The sequence below is a fragment of the Patella vulgata genome, chromosome 2 (assembly GCF_932274485.2).
Source record: "Patella vulgata chromosome 2, xgPatVulg1.2, whole genome shotgun sequence".
NCBI lineage: Eukaryota > Metazoa > Mollusca > Gastropoda > Patellidae > Patella > Patella vulgata.
Window position 1 is genome coordinate 8933062 of NC_065880.2, and position 17414 is coordinate 8950475.

The window sequence follows — 17414 nt, forward strand, 5'->3', positions numbered from 1 at the left end:
TCAATATTTGTCATACTTTTTCAAACAACTTAAACCCGCCAGTCTTCATCTGGAAATGGAGACCAGTGTCCAAACTGTAATATACGGTGTCTGGATAAAACCTGACTTTTATTTTATAAAAATAATGTGTAGGTGAAATTTACCCTTCGTTATGAAGTACAGCACACGGGTCATTCACTGTATAGACGGGAATCGATTATCAGGTCGCCCAACGAAAAAATTGACCCGAAATCTTAAAAGGGTTACGTGTCCGGATAAGCTTAAATTTCATAGTACTCAGACTTTTATTTTTGAGATAGTCCCTTTAAACAAAGACATAACTTGTTTAACAGAACAGAACAGAACAGTCACCTGACTTGGTTGAGAGAGAGAGAGAGGGAGAGAGAGAGAGAGAGAGAGTGAGAGAGAGAGAGAGTAACATCCACTCAAACAAACTATACATTTTGGGACTATCACAAGGTTCAATTTTATTTCTTTAAAGACACATTATGGGTGATTAGAAAAAGAGCTGGCAGTTCTCACTATAATAGTTTGAATTTTAGGCCTAGCCTACTAAAGTCATCAATGAGCGTTGAGCAGCAAATTGGATTCAAATCCAGTAAATATCACAGGCTAGCGATGACATTTGGAGTTGATTATGGTCTGGATAAGTTAATCGATGTCTAACTAATAATTTATATAACATTTCAGGCCTAAAGAAAGACCTGCAATAGGCAGATTTAGCGCTTGCATAATTTATGTTTAATTCGATATGCACCAATTCTTGGCCTCTTGAACTTTAAACACTGTGTATAAATTTCAAATCAATTGGATAACTTTAACCTCTTTAAGGGGTCTAAAACTCTTTGTAATTGATCAGGCACACATCTCCTCAGTGACTGGTCTAATGAAGACCAGAGTGAGCAACGACGGAAATTTTGCCCAGGCAGCAGCACTACGTCCTACTCTTATGTTGAATTCTAAGGCCATAGTGCCACTGCCTGGCAAAAATTTCCTCATAGCACACTATATGACGTATGCCCGTCTTTATTAACCCAGTATAGGAGCAGAACACTAGGATGTTAAATGATTCAATCCCATTTAATTTCATTTCCTACTACGTGTATCTATTTTTAAACTATCACAGCAGGAATGGTCACCTCTTTATCTAAATGAATATATACATGTACATGTACACGTACATGTATTTTTAAAGAGACCTTCCCCTGATTTGATGATATTTTTGGACTAAAAACATTCAAACTAATTAATCTATCAACATTTTGCTTCAAATCCTTCTGAAAACATCGTTTTCGCGAGAGAATAACCCTGCTATAAAAAGTCCATTAAAACAAGTCATGTTTGTATCACGTGACTTGGCTGATGTGCTACCTAGCAGCGGGTGCGAAGCCGGAGGAGAATTCATTGCTTATTTATTGTACAAGATGATGCTGTCTTGAATCGCTGATTATTTATTATCAATATCGAAGCCTAATTAAATTCTCTGAGTATCCACTGCCCACGTCTTTTTCCGTGGTTTTTATCTTAGAAACTGTTGTACGTTTAAGCTCTTCCAAGTTTATCAACATATACATCAAGCACTCAATAACGCTGGGAGATCAGACAATCTCCGCGTGCAACCTTTGACGTCACGTGACCAGACATTCCTAATCGTCGGGCTGCTGGTTAGGTAAACCCTTACATTTTTGTCCTATATGCGCTCCACGGGTAATTTTCAGGGAAACCAGTCTTTTTCTAGTAAGATTGGATGTTTCTACTTTCCATATATACCAAAATTGCCATACTTTTATTGAAAATAACCCCCCGACAAATATTTTTGTGGGAAAGTAACTTTAATACATATTCTTCCCTTGATACACAATGCGAGAGAGAGAGACAATGCGCGAGAAAGAGAGAGAGACAGAGAGAGAGGGTCCACTTGTCACAAACTAAGTCATTTCAGGACTAACATATGGTTCAATTTTAGCAGTGGGAGGAAACCGGAGGACCCGGAGAACCCATGAGTTTGGACGGGTGACCCTACTACTTTAAGAGACAATAGACCATTTCGGGACTAACAAATGGTTCAATTTTATTTCAATAATACGTTTTCTGGGAAAGTATCTTTAATGGCAAATATCCATATAACAATAAATGAATTTTTCCTGGCCTAATACTATAATGTCACAATGTCCTGCATGTAGAATAAATGTGTACTGTATCTACACTAATAATGAGCAACTTTTTCTACATAAAACGCACAAAATAATGCAAAATGTCAAGTCTTCAAACAAATTATCTCAGAAATCATTAATTTTATAGAAAAAATCAATTCAATTGAGATATTTTTCTACAAGAATATGAAATAAATCAGGAATTTATCCATTTGTGTTTTTTTTTTTAGTCCTAATATTCGCTCGGAATGAAGCAGAAATAAAGAATTCAACTTGATGACATTACACACATCCATGTTGGGGTATTGGTAACTCTAGAAAGCCATAGACATGTTATCATCATGATCTGGGTTGACATCTAGTGGTGAATAATTCATAAGACTTCTATCTTCAACAATCATTACAAAAAAAAAAACCAACGTATCATATTATGTTACTAGATTGATGAAAGCAGGCAAAACTATCAAAAACAAAAATCCAAATTAAAAAATAAACCCATATATATTATGTTACTTTATTGATGAAAGCAGGCAAAACTATCAAAAACAAAAATCCAAATTAAAAAATAAACCCATATATATTGCTAGAAATAATATTCTGGATGCCAGTGTCTCTAGATTACGAGAACGTAGCTAAAAACATTGAGATATATACTGATGTGTTTGTTTTTAGCTACGACTGGGTGCCTTTAGTTCCAAGTGGCAAACTTAATTTCTTTATTAATGCATGTAACATCTTAAAAATAAGATAATTAAACTTACAGAGGCCAATGTAGTGGCACAACTATCGCCGAACTCCAAATATTCGCGTTTAACTTAATGAAGCGTTTTTTCTGACATAACCGTCATACATCTCCCGTTTAAAACGCCTCGATTTTAAATACGATGATTTATACCTGTTTCAGGTAGGATTTTATGCTTAATTGTAGTTGGATGTGGCAAAAATATTATAAATAACAATAATCAATTGGTTTTTTGATACATTGTCTACAGATTACTGTTACAGGCTACCTTTTTCTCGTGATTGACTAAGTGACAATCTAGTCTGACTTGCTTCCTAGTTGTACATAATACATGTATACACATGTTGAAGTGTAAAATCCATTTTATATACATTTGTCACAGTAAAATATAAGATATTTCTAATATATCACAGTAATATACATAATATATAGTACATGATATATCAGAGTAAATTAATATATGACAGTAGTCAGTGTATCACAGTAATATTATATATTTACATGATAGATCACAGTAAAATACATAATATATCACAGTACATGATATACCAGAGTAATATATCACAGTACATGATAGATCACAGTAAAATACATAATATATCACAGTACATGATATATCAGAGTAATATATCACAGTACATGATATATCAGGGGCCTGTTTCACGAAATTTTAAATAAGATAAAATCCAAATTTGAGTAATTTGATTGGATAATATTAGATTGATTTTAGTCCTTAGCCAATCAAAATTGAAGTACATTGTATCTACTAAAATTTGGATTTTATCTTTAGTTAAGATTTCGAGAAACAGGGCCCAGAGTAATATATCACTGTAGTCAGTACATGGTATATCACAGTAATATATATTTACATGATATATCACAGTAAAATACATGATATATCACAGTAAAATACATGATATATCTGATATATTACAATAATATATATTTGCATGATATGTCACAATAACATACAGGATATATTACAGTAATAATACATGCTTATAGTATTTCACAGTAAAATACATTATATATCACAGTAACATACAGGATATATTACAGTAAAATACATGATGTACTACAGTAAAATACATGATATACTACAGTAAAATACATGATATACTACAGTAAAATTCATGATATATCACAGTCAAATACATGATATATCACATTAGAACACATGATATATGTGATATACATGTATTACAGTATTATAATGATATACATGTATCATATATATTACAGTAAAATATGTAATACATCTAATATATCACAGTAATATGTTGTGGATAATAGTGTGGTTAGAGCGATACCTACTTAAAGTAAGAACATGTTACAACATCACGATCATATAATATTAAAAATTTGAATACCTTGTTTACATTATTTATATTGATCCATGTGAATATACATGTACAGAAGGAGAATAAACATGTTTTTACACCTGTCATGACATTTGCAAGTAGAGTATAAAAGACATATGATATCTACATGTACTGGTAAAATACTACACTATTTATTAAACATGCATTATGCAAGAGCTCAATCTCCCTATTGCATGTCTTTCTTTAGGACTGAAATGTAATCTAAATTATTAATTAGACATTAAACATACATTATGAAAGAGCTGTCTATTGCAGGTCTTTCTTTAGGCCTGAAATGTTATCTAAATTATTAATTGGACATTAATCAACTTATCCAGGCAATAATCAACTCTTGATGCCATTGATAGCCTGCGATCTTTAGTGGACTTGAATACATTTTGTGATGGATAATCAAGACTTTGTTAATTAAAGAACCTAGGTTAGTAATGACGATCGAGGCTAGCCGAAAACTGAATGTGTTGGAAATCTCTGTCAAATTACTTTACTCTGAGCGAAGTTATGACTGTTTGAAGTTTTGACAAGATGGTCTCAATTATCAAATACCGTAAACAATGTCTCGATTATTGATTTTAACGTTAAATTATTAAGTGACAAAGGTGTTCTAGTCCATTTAATATCACGGTCATCTGATGGTCTGGAATGGTGACTATGGGTGTGCCATGCATAACTGTCTAAATAATAGTTTATTTAACAAACGAAGACCTGCAACAGGCAGATTTAACACTTTACATGATACATTGTTAACAATTCTAAACAGTGAAACTATTCAATCTTAAATGAAATGAAATGAAATGGGGTTTAACGTCCTACTGTTCTTCTCCAACTAGGCTAATGCAGACGGACCTCTGCCATGCCGTGTGCTACATGTATGAGGGGAATTTTGCCTGTACAGTGGCGCTAGGGTCCACTCTTTTAATTGAAATCCAACTACAAAGGGTTCTGTTACATGCACAGGACCTCTGTTTTTGATACATTCCGAATGACTATATTACATTGTCTCTTGCCAGACCACTGACAAAGGGGAACCACGCTGTATAATCATGATGAAATTTCGCGACCAACACCAGGACTGAAAACAGGACAACCAGATTAGCATGTTGACTTAAAACACTCCAAACATTATTAATCCATCTAAACACTAATGAAATTATCGGTAAAACTAACATAACCAGTAGGTCCTTCAGATACAACAAGAGGTAGAGTTATTCAAGGGAGGTCCTTCAGATACAACAGGTTGAGTTATTCAAGGGAGGTCCTTCAGATACAACAGGTTGAGTTATTCAAGGGAGGTCCTTCAGATACAACAGGTTGAGTTATTCAAGGGAGGTCCTTCAGATAAAACAGGTTGAGTTATTCAAGGGAGGTCCTTCAGATACAACAGGAGGTAGAGTTATTCAAGGGAGGTCCTTCAGATACAACAAGAGGTAGAGTTATTCAAGGGAGGTCCTTCAGATACAACAAGAGGTAGAGTTATTCAAGGGAGGTCCTTCAGATACAACAAGAGGTAGAGTTATTCAAGGGAGGTCCTTCAGATACAACAGGTTGAGTTATTCAAGGGAGGTCCTTCAGATACAACAGGAGGTAGAGTTATTCAAGGGAGGTCCTTCAGATACAACAAGAGGTAGAGTTATTCAAGGGAGGTCCTTCAGATACAACAAGAGGTAGAGTTATTCAAGGGAGGTCCTTCAGATACAACAAGAGGTAGAGTTATTCAAGGGAGGTCCTTCAGATACAACAAGAGGTAGAGTTATTCAAGGGAGGTCCTTCAGATGTGAAGTTTTTCAAGGGAAAAAAAGCATCCAGTTGTTCTGGTGGCACAAAAAAAACCCAAGGTCCTCTTGGGTACTTGTAGACGTCAAACTCTGTTATTTCTGTTAAGAAAGAGAGAGAAATGGGGTTTAACATCCACTCGACACAAACTAGGTCATTTCGGGACTAACATACTGTTCAATTTTATTTCAATAATTCACTTGCGCGTAGGGGTCTTTAGCAGTGGGAGGAAACCCAGAGAAAACCCATGATGTTAGAAAGAAGACCCAACCCAGGATGTTGGACAGAAGACGCTACTCCTTGTCACGTACAACAGGGGAATCAAAACCACACCAGTTGACTCAATGACAGACCCTTATGATTCAACGCGTTAACAATTCGGCCATCCAACTCCACTTACATGTATTTCTGTTAATACACTGGCAATAGCTTGTAGCCATACTGCTAGTCACATGACTTTCTTGACTCGTAATTGACAAACCAAACAATGGGTGCTTGAAGCTTATTGAACTAAAGCAGACGGTACAATGACTGGTGGTCAATATCTCTAAATAAACTCCCTAGAAATAAAATCATCTTCTAGTTCGTTAGTACGCTACTTGATTTAACTCAGTCGTTAAGTTCTTTCCTTTATGTCTTTTCTTCCATTTTTATAAAAGCTGCTAGAATTAAATTAGTTTATCGGTACAGTTCACCTTGTTGATTTAACCCAGTCATTTAGTTCTATGTTTTGTGTCTTCTTTTCCATTTTTAAATAAACTGCTAGCATTAAATTAAAGATACATTATGTAAGATTTAGATAAAGAACTGACAATTCTTGCTATAATAGTTCAAAAATAGATAATGTTATAAAATGGAAATATTGAGCCAAGTTATTCAGTACTGTTTGTAGTTTTGACAAGATGTGTGCATTGCAGTAACCAGGGCTCTGGTATATTCAAGACTTAGCCCCGCTTTCCCATTTTTAAATTAAATTTTTAAATGGCGAACCGTTCTAATCTAGAGTATCCATCGAGAGTTGATTATGGTCTTGTTTTGTTAATAAATGTCTAATTAATAATTCATAACATTTCAGGCTTAAGACCAACAATAGGCAGCTAGTAAAGTTGGCTAAATCTATTTGTTAAGGCCAGCACAATTTTTGTCAAGGTCGCTGCTGAGATGTAAATAAGGGTGTGATTGTTGGTTAGGGTTAGTAAACTATTTGTTCAGGCCAGCACAATTTTTGTCAAGGTTGCTGCTGAGATGTAAATAAGGCCAGGGCACGTGATTGTTGGTTAGGGTTAGGGTAAGTATTTGGGCTAAGTCCAGGGTTAGGATTAGCACTAGCCCTGTTTACATCTCGTGACCAGTCACCTATGACGAAAAATTGAGGTAGCCTTATCATTTAGCACTAACCAGTAAAGTTTATACGTGATAATAAAGGCTATATATGCAGCAAGATTTGAGATTGTAACATGTTCACAGACTGCGAGTGCCAGTAAACAATACAGTGAGCAGGAATCTAAAACCTTTATCTTAATTAAATCTGTTGATTTATTAATACTAAAGACAAATGTATTACCAAGTATTTTCTAGTGAAGACAAACACTGTGGCAGCTACTGAACATTTCCTTGGTTTCAATCAGTCATTGTTTCTTTAAGACGAGTGATAGCTCTTGAGTGCCTACCGCGCACCCAAATGTCGACCGAGGGGCGTTTTTTCTTCCTCCCCTTAAAACTGAAAATTGCTCTCCTTTACAAAATCATGGGCGGTTTATTATCATTAATGAAACCAGGAATGACCCCCCAACATGCAGTTATTGATCTTCAGAACCATTTCCCATCCACACAACTAATCACTCTCCTTAATATCAGATCACTCTCCTTAATTTATAAATCACTCGTCTTATTGAAACTGGGAGAGTTTTTTTAGAGGAGCGGTTTGTTCAATTTGTTGATTAAACATACATTATGCAAGATCTAAATCTGCCTATTTCAGGTCTTTCTATAGGCCTGGATGTTATCAAAATTATTAATTAGACATTAATTAACTTATCCAGACCATAATCAAATCTCGATGTCATCGCTAGTCTGCGCGATATTTACTGGATTAGGATCAAATTTGCTGCTCAACTTTCATTCATAATTTAATCATGAAATGGATAAGCGAGACTATGTTTTTTATCATACCGACTTTAGTAATGATGATAGAGACTAGGCCAAAAATTCAATCGCTAAATTCTCGGTTCAGATTGGATCAATTTGACTGAAATTTTTAGCAATGTGCCTTTACATTATCTAGTTTTTAACTATTATCTAATCACCTCTAAAATAAAAACAACCCTTGGTTTTAATGACATTGATAAATGAAATTAAATGAGGTTTAATGTCCTACTGTTTGTCAAGCCCCATTTCATTTCATTTTATATCATATTAAATGTCATTATGACTATTGGTTGGTAATAATTGGTAACCGAATAATGACCGGCCAATCTGTCACATATATAATACCACTCTTGTTGTAACTGAATAATAGGTCCCAATCTTTATTCTGGTCAACAAATTGTACTATTTTAGAATATTTCAATTAATTGATGATACAAATTCCATCTTAACACACCTTATTTAAAATTTTTGAAAAATTCAACATAATGGTTTGCAACGTCTAACGTAAACCTTTTCAAGTGAAACTTCAATTTAAAAATATTTTCGAACCCTCTGGACAAGTAAAATAGGATGTAATGGATAATTTACACAACAGGTAGGACACTTAAACATCTAGTACTTAGAGATATTATTTATTTTCTGGAGCTTTCAAGCCAGCAAGAGTGTTATTGTCCCTTTAAAAAAAAAAGAATAAAATGATTGCCTGACAAAAAGGAATTCAAACTGATTAAAACACAAATCTATATTTAGTTACGTTTTTTTTTTTATACTTTCGATGGTCTACACTACAATGTACATGAAAATCTGACCGGTTGTAGTGCAAGGTCGCCTCAGAGGTCATATGAGCGGCTTTTGGCCCTATGACGCCAGCAAATGATGTATCTAGTACATGTAGGTTACCCACAGTTCCGTGCATCTCATGCCAAAAACTTGCCTTAGCAAACCGTTTCATTAGCTAATCCCTTACATCAACCAGAACGCAGGTTATATAACATCTTTTCCAGTTCCTAGTGTTGTAAAGACAAGTAAAACAAAATTTTGAACTATAAAAAAAGAAACAGAATAGAATCTGTGTTTTGATCGGATTGAAATAGATTGTGTCTGACAAGACTTAAATACATGTAGTTACAACAAACATTGTCCATGACAGTTGGCTTACAAGTACATGTACATGTGTCTTAAATAGTTACAACAAACATTGTCCATGACCTTACATGTACATAAGTTACATGGAATTTCCTCATTTTGGAATTTTAAAAAAGTAAAATCATGAACTTGAAAACAATACTTCAACATAAAAAAAAACCCAAACACAATTCACTGGTTTGTAAACACTACAAAACATTTTCACAAATATTCATTATATTTACCTGTAGAGTAGAGGGTGGCGGGGGGTGGTTGGATGGTTAGCGTGTGCGCTTTGTATCATAAGGTCTGTCATTGAGTCAACTGGCGTGGTTTCGATTACCCGGTTGTATGTGACAAGGAATAGGGTCGCCTGTCCAATCTTGTGGGTTTTCTCCGGGTCCTCCAGTTTCCTCCCACTGCTAAAGACCCCTAAAAGCGCAAGCGAATTATTGAACTAAAATTGAACCATATGTAAGTCCTGAAATGACCTAGTTTGTGTCGAGTGGACATTAAACCCCATTTCTCTCTAATAAAAACAATCACTGACATTTTAATCAGAGATATTTTTCTACATACATGTACACGGGTCACTAGTCCATGGAAAACAATTACTGCTTATTGACAAAGATTAGAGAAGCCCTATCGAAACTTGACAAAGTCTATGGAAGCCTAGTTGAAACTTGATAAAGACTAGGGAAGCCTAGTTAAAACTTGGCTCAGCAATAAGCAGTACATACATGTATAGATACGGTAATAATAGTAGTCCCGAGAACTGTGCTGTGCGTATTTCAAGTTTAATTATTGTACAATCTGCTATTAAAACAAGCCTGGAAATAAGGCACCTGTCACAGACAATGTCAGGCACAGATTCAGGCTTTGTCAGGCACTGATTGGTTTTTTTATAATTGATATTAATAATACGTGTCCGGCACAAGTTGAAAATGTCAGGTACTATTTCATTAACTGTTTCAATGGCATTTAGTAACTGAACTAGAGTATACAGGTCACAATTCTATGGAATACAGTAATTGTATTCCATAGAATTGTGACCTGTATATACTATTTCATTAGTGCCTGACATTTTGTCAGGTACATGTACATCTGAAACCATTATTTCCAGGCCTGTTGAAACAATCTACTTTCTTTTTCTATAGTACAATATATCTCTTGTCGTTTTGAAAGCACACTGCAATTTTTGATAAGACGTTTGTCATTTATGTATTATTTGTACATATATCTCAGTCAGAAATGAAATTAACGTCCAACTGTTCTAAATTGATTGGCCTAATGACTACAGACATATGCCATACAATGTGTTAAGACGAAAATTATGGTCTGACAGCGGCACTAGGGCCTACCCAATTGTTAAGGGTTCTTTTAGGTGCACGTCAATGTATACACGTTGGTTTCCTTCCCATCCGAAGGACTATACTTTGCCCCTTGCCATTCCCTTCGTCCTCTTTACACTGAGACCCAGACTAATAATGACCCAGTCTGTTTAAAACCCAGACCCTATTTTGTTTCGTTTTTTATAATTCAAAATTTCATTTTTACTTGTCTTTCCTAAACTAGGATCTGGAAGGGGTGTTATCAATGATGTGTTGTGCATGATGTGAGGGATTAGCCAATTAAACGGTCTGTTACGACAAGCTTTTACCGTGTGGTGCACAGAACTGTGGGTAATCCCCATTTGATTGGTTAATCAAATGTCTGACATCATAGAGTCAAAAGCCGTGCTCGCATGATCTTCCGCTACAACTGGTCAGATCTGAGACGACCTCCCAAAACAACTGGTCAGATATTCATGTAGTGTAGGCCATCGAAAGTATAAAAAAGATGGGTTGCCAGGCAACGAAAAATATACGTCCACAGCAGTTAAAGATACTTTCCCAGAAAAGTATTTATCGGGTGGTTATTTCCAATAAAAGTATGGCGGTATAAATGGAAAGTATAGACACCCAATTTTACGATAAAAATACTGGATTACCCGAAAAAATGTCCATGGGGCAAGCACTGGGCAAAATTGTCAGGGTATCACTAACTGGCAACCCGACTGTTGTCTGCTAGCCTATTGTGTGCTAGCTTAAGTGAGAAAGTGGTTGTTTTTTCTTGTTCAAATGGTTAGTCGGTTTTGGGAACATTGAGGGGTGTCAACGTACAAACGATTCTGCAATTAAACAGCGGAAAAAGAAGTTGACAGAAATAATTAGGAATTGAAGCAAATAGATTGGTTACTTTGAATATGTTTTTAGTCCAAATATATCATCAAATCACAAAGTTTGTACGCGGGAAGGTATCTTTAAATCGTCCGAACAGTCAACAATGGGTGTATAAAAACAAAAACGAAATATAGGTCTGTATTTGAATCAGATTGATAATAACCCCGTGTGTTACCCGATAATAAAACGTGTGTGTATTATTATTCTGTACATGTGTAGAGTGTATCAGAGTCCCAGATTAATAATGACATCGTGCCTTAACTGACGATAAACCAAATCAATTCATCTATTTCTGATATAAATCAAAACGAAGACCTGAATTTAAAACAAAACCTGCCAGACAATCAATATTTAATCAACAAACAGCTGAAGAGTACTGAATGGAAATCAGATCAACACTGGTTTAAACATACATTATACAACAGCTAAATCTGCCTATTGCAGGTCTTTCTTTAGGCCTGAAATGTTTTCTAAATTATTAAATATAATTATGCAAGAGCTAAATCTGTCTATTGCAGGTCTTTCTTTAGGCCTGAAATGTTATCTAAATTATTAATTAGACATTAATTAACTTATCCAGATCATAATCAACTCTAGATGGCATCGCTAGCCTGGATTGTGAGCCGATTTACTGCATAACTTTCCTTCTCGATTAAACGATTAAATAGATAATCGAGACTATGCTGTTTATCGTACTGAATTTAGTAATGATGACCGAGGCTAGACAGAAATTTCATTCGCTTAGTTTTCGGTTCATAGTGGATCAATTTGAATGAAATTTTCAGCAAATTGACTTTACATTATCTAGTTTTTAACTATTATAGTGAGAACTGCCAACTTGTTATCGAATCTCCCATAATGTATCTTTAATTAGACGTAAATTAACTGATCCAGGCCATAATCAACTCCTGATGGCATCAGATTTCTCTGATATAAAATAGATATGATTCAGCCATATTTTGATTTAATTTAAAAATGGAGGAGCGAGACTTAGCTTCAAACAACCAGTATGGTGGCTGAAACTATTGCACACGTCTTGTCAAACCTTCAAAGGCTAATATCTTCGCTTGCAATAGAGTAATTTGAATGAAATTTTCAAATTATCCATTTTACATTATCTATTTTTGAGCTATTATAGTAAGAATGGCTAGCTCTTGATCTAATTCTGACATTATGTATCTTTAATGAGGCTATGTCTTGAATATACCAGTGCCCTGGTTACCACAATGCACACATCTTGTCAAAACTACAAACAGTGATAACTTGGCTCAGAATGAAGTTATTTGAATGAAATTTTCAATATTTTTTTTTTATCATCTATATTTGAACTAAAATAGCAAGAATGATCAACTCTTTATTAAACTTTTAACTAATGTATCTCTAACAGACTTTAACGTAGTTGCTGTTTGAATAAATGTAATACCTTCTTCTTGACTCAAATCAACGAGGCCATGCCCTTTATTTTATAAAAAAAAAAAAATCTCAATTGCGATAAACAAAGATCTTTTACTCAATTTCACTCTGCAGACATACATTAAATATGGAAGAGCTCTTCAATGTACATTATTTCGGAACTAACATTTGCTTCAATTTTATTTCAATAATTCGCTTGTGCGTAGGGGTCTTTAGCCACGAGGTTGGACAGGTGACCCTACTCCTTGTCACATACAACATGGGGCCTGTTTCATGAAATTTTAGTAATTTGATTGGATAATATTAGATTGATTTTAGTGCTTAGCCACCAATCAAAATTGAAGTATCTACTAAAATTGGATTTTATCTTTAGTTAAAATTTCGAGAAACAGGGCCCAGGGAATTAAAACCACACCACTTGACTCAAACAACACTTGAAGAACTTGAAATGTTCACAATTAAAATTTATACCATTCTAACCTTATCTCATAAACTTCACATTTAAACATACTTCAAATTCAAACTAGATTAAAATCTAGAGGTGAATTAGGTCAATTATTCAATCTCGAAAAATTTATTCATTTAAATACAATTTATGTACATGTAATGAACAAAAACAAAAAAAAATTGAACATGATAAAAAGAAATATTTTTGTTTGTAATAAATTGTTATTAAAGTGAGAGGAGACTTCAGCAGTGGGAGAAAAACGGAGGACTCAGAGAAAACCTGTGAGGTTAGGTTAGATAGATGTCCCTACTCCTAGTCATGTACAACCATGCCACTTGACTCAATGACAGACCTTATGATACAACGTTCACACACTAACCAATCGGCTACCCAAACCCCAACCCCTGTTATTAAAGCAACCAGGTGCAGTCTTTGCATGGAGTTAAAATATACCATACATATTATGGTCTTCTACAAACTTATTGAACTTGAATCGTACAAATATCCAACGTTTTCTAGATAAGTTAAATTTTTCGTCTACCAAAATAACATTACTTTCTTTTACAGTAAGTGACATTAGAGACATAAACAAGGGACATTAAGATTTCTAAAATAGTATTTCTGGTATATTTAAAATTATTAAACTATAACACATACTTATGGAAGAACAATTACTGATTTATTTGGGCGACGTTTCGAAGAGTATTCTCTCAACGTTTTCAAGCAAGTACAGTAACAAATGTGTAAGAGCAATTATATATAGACAAGCAAAAACAACAATTCAGAAACCATGCATGACAACAACAAGATCAAAGGAATAAAAACTTGCTTGAAAACGTTGAGAGAATACTCTTCGAAACGTCGCCCAAATAAATCAGTAATTGTTCTTCCATAAGTATGTGTTATAGTTTATTGGTCTATCCAGTTACTAAATGCCTCTAAAAGATCATTGACAATTATTCAGGTTTGTAAAGAGTTATTGCCCCTGTAGTAACTGTTCATAAAATATAATGCTGTTGTCTTGCACATGTTACAAAAGGATTATTTGTTATAACACCAATAAATATTATATTTGTACATGCTGATATACACATAAATTTCCAATTAAAAAAATTTAAAAAAACAATTGAAAATAGATTTTATAGACATGCTTTAAATTTAATATATTTCCATGAAATTGAAAGTGACTTTTTAATAACCGTGGTTTAGGAAATTATGAAAATCATTATATATAACAAGATTAAAATCAGTTTCCATGATAGGATCACTAAATAGTAAATACAGTATATAAAAAATAAAACATGCTCTCAAAATTATTCTGTAGGCTATTCCAATATTGTAACTTCCGCAAATACATTGAGAATTTTCTCGATAACAATTTATTACGTATATAATTTTCAAGGTGTTCCTCCTACAGTAACAATATTTACAATGAGCATAATTATCTGAACTAAATAACCATAGTTACGGTATCTAAAAAAATAACCATAGCTATGGTAATCTAATTCTAAACTAAATAATCATAGCTACATGCATGGTACATGTAATTTAAACTAAATAACCAAAGCTACTGGTATCTAAATAAATAACCATATCTACAGTAATCTAAGTCAATAACCATCGCTATGGTATTTATTTTAGATACCATAGCGACGAAATGTGCCCTATTCCATATAAGGATTTGATTAAAATAAAGCTGATTAAATTGCTTACAATACAAAATAGGAGTAAAGCTCTCTTCTTTTTTTTAACATTTTGTAATATTCTTTTTTTTTTTTTGCATTCTAACAATTAATTTCATTTTATTTAACATTCCAACCAAGACATAGACATGTTATACAGAATTCAGATACATGAATAATAACAGAAAAATAAAATAACTAGTATTTTGACTTTTAAAAAAACAGTGTTAAACATACATTATGCAAGAGCTAAATTTTCCTATTGCAGGTCTTTCTTTAAGCCTGAAATGTTATCTAAATTATTAATTAGACATTAATTAACTTATCCAGACCATAATCAACTCTCGATGCCATCACTAGCCAGCGATATTTAGCAGATTGAAATACATTTTGTGAAAGATGATTAAACGTAAAAACGGATAATTGAGACTCTGTTTTTAATGATGATCGAGGTAAGACTAAATTTCAAAAGCTGATGGTTCATAGTGGAGCAATTTGACTGAAACTTTCAGCATATTCTATTTAAGTTATCTATTTTTTTTAACTAATATAGCGAGAACTATCAACTCTTTATCTAATCTCCCATAATGTCCCTTTAATAAATAAAGTTCTAACTGACGTATCGTGTAAAATGCAATAATTAATAATGTAGTGTAATTACCGACATCCTAAAATCATTGCTTCGTGGTGAATCAGGGATATTAGATCTTGCACGATTAGAATATGGACAACAATGTGATGAATGTAAAAGCTAAATCTGCCTATTGCACGTATTTTTTTCTGGTTTCAAATGTTGTATAAATTATAATTCATTGTTATTTCAAACATTTATTTCTTCGCTTAGAATAAAGTAATTTGAATGAAATTTTCAATATATTTCTTTCTTTTTTTTTATTATCTACATGTATCTTTAAACTTTTATGGCAAGAAATGCCATCTAAATCTTACATAATCCATTTTTAACAGACCAACAATTTAGCAATACACAAATATAAAAAAAGAAATTAGAAATGAGATTATTAAACACAAAATAAACATGGGAAAAACAAGCCAAGTTCAAAAACAGGAAAAACCTCAAATTCAAAAATACTTTTTTTTAAATTTAAGATACCGTAAATTGCTGCTCAATTAATTAAGACACCATTGCAACAATTAGCAGAGTTTTTAACACCTTTTCGAATTGACAAGCAATTTAAACCACAAAATAAAAACTACCACAAAGATTGAAATTCAAAAACACACAAAAAAAACTCTAATTAAAACACAAAAAAACCCTCAAATTCATTACAACAATTAGAAGAGTTTTTAACAAGTTTTAGGGTTGACAAGCAATTTACATCACAAATTAAAAAAACCCAACAAAGATTGAGATTCAAAACCATACACAAAAAAAAAACCTCAATTAAAACACCGAAAAACTCAAATTCGTTGCAACAATTAGCAGAGTTTTTAACAACTTTTAGGGTTGACAAGCAATTTATATCACAAATCAAAAAACCCAACAAAGATTGAGATTCAAAAACACACCAAAAAAAAAAAACCTCTAGTTTTATAAAACACAGAAAAACTCAAATTCACTGCAACAATTAGCAGAGTTTTTATCACCTTATTTTAGAGTTGACAAGCAATTTACTCCACAAATTAAAAAAACCCAACAAAGATTGAGATTCAAAAACACACACAAAAAACCCCTCAAATTAAAACCCAGAAAAACTCAAATTCACTGCAACAATTAGCAGAGTTTTTGTCACCTTTTAAAGTTGACAAGCAATTTACACCACAAATTTAAAAAAAAAAACAAACAAAAGACATGGAATGAAATTCAAAAACACGAGAAAAAAACCAAAAAAACCGACAGAAAAAACATAAATTCAAAAACACCTTTTTTAATTAAGAATAAGATGTTCAGTTTTATATTGTTGCTTGATTAATAAAGACAGCATATAAACAATTGGAATCATGAGTTTTTAACACTTTTTGGGTTGACAAGTGATTTATTTATAGATTTAGTGATTTACACTGGAAGACAAAGAAAATGACAAAATCACAGGAAACCACGGTTCAATGTTTGTTTTCTCTCGACAAATAAAAACATCTCTGTATTTTTACAAACAAAGCTTTACAAATAATGGTTTTAGAACCTGTCCAAAAATACAAATATTTTATAAAAATTAGAAATCAAAAGCCTTGTTAAAAGTGTTGGTTATTTAAAGAAACTTCAAGAAAGATTTTGATGAAAATAAATCATCTTTACAGACAGTAAAAAAACTACGGTATGCGGCCAGATTAATTTTCTTTATCTCGAAATTCTACAGAATACCAGACAAGG

General features: G+C 33.2%; 1 protein-coding gene across 1 annotated transcript in view; it reads right to left on the bottom strand.

Annotated features, from left to right (window-relative positions):
- Positions 1–17414, bottom strand: part of LOC126809760 (zinc finger protein AEBP2) — a 55275-nt gene that overhangs the window by 37275 nt on the left and 586 nt on the right. The gene's annotated exons all lie outside the window — the stretch shown is intronic.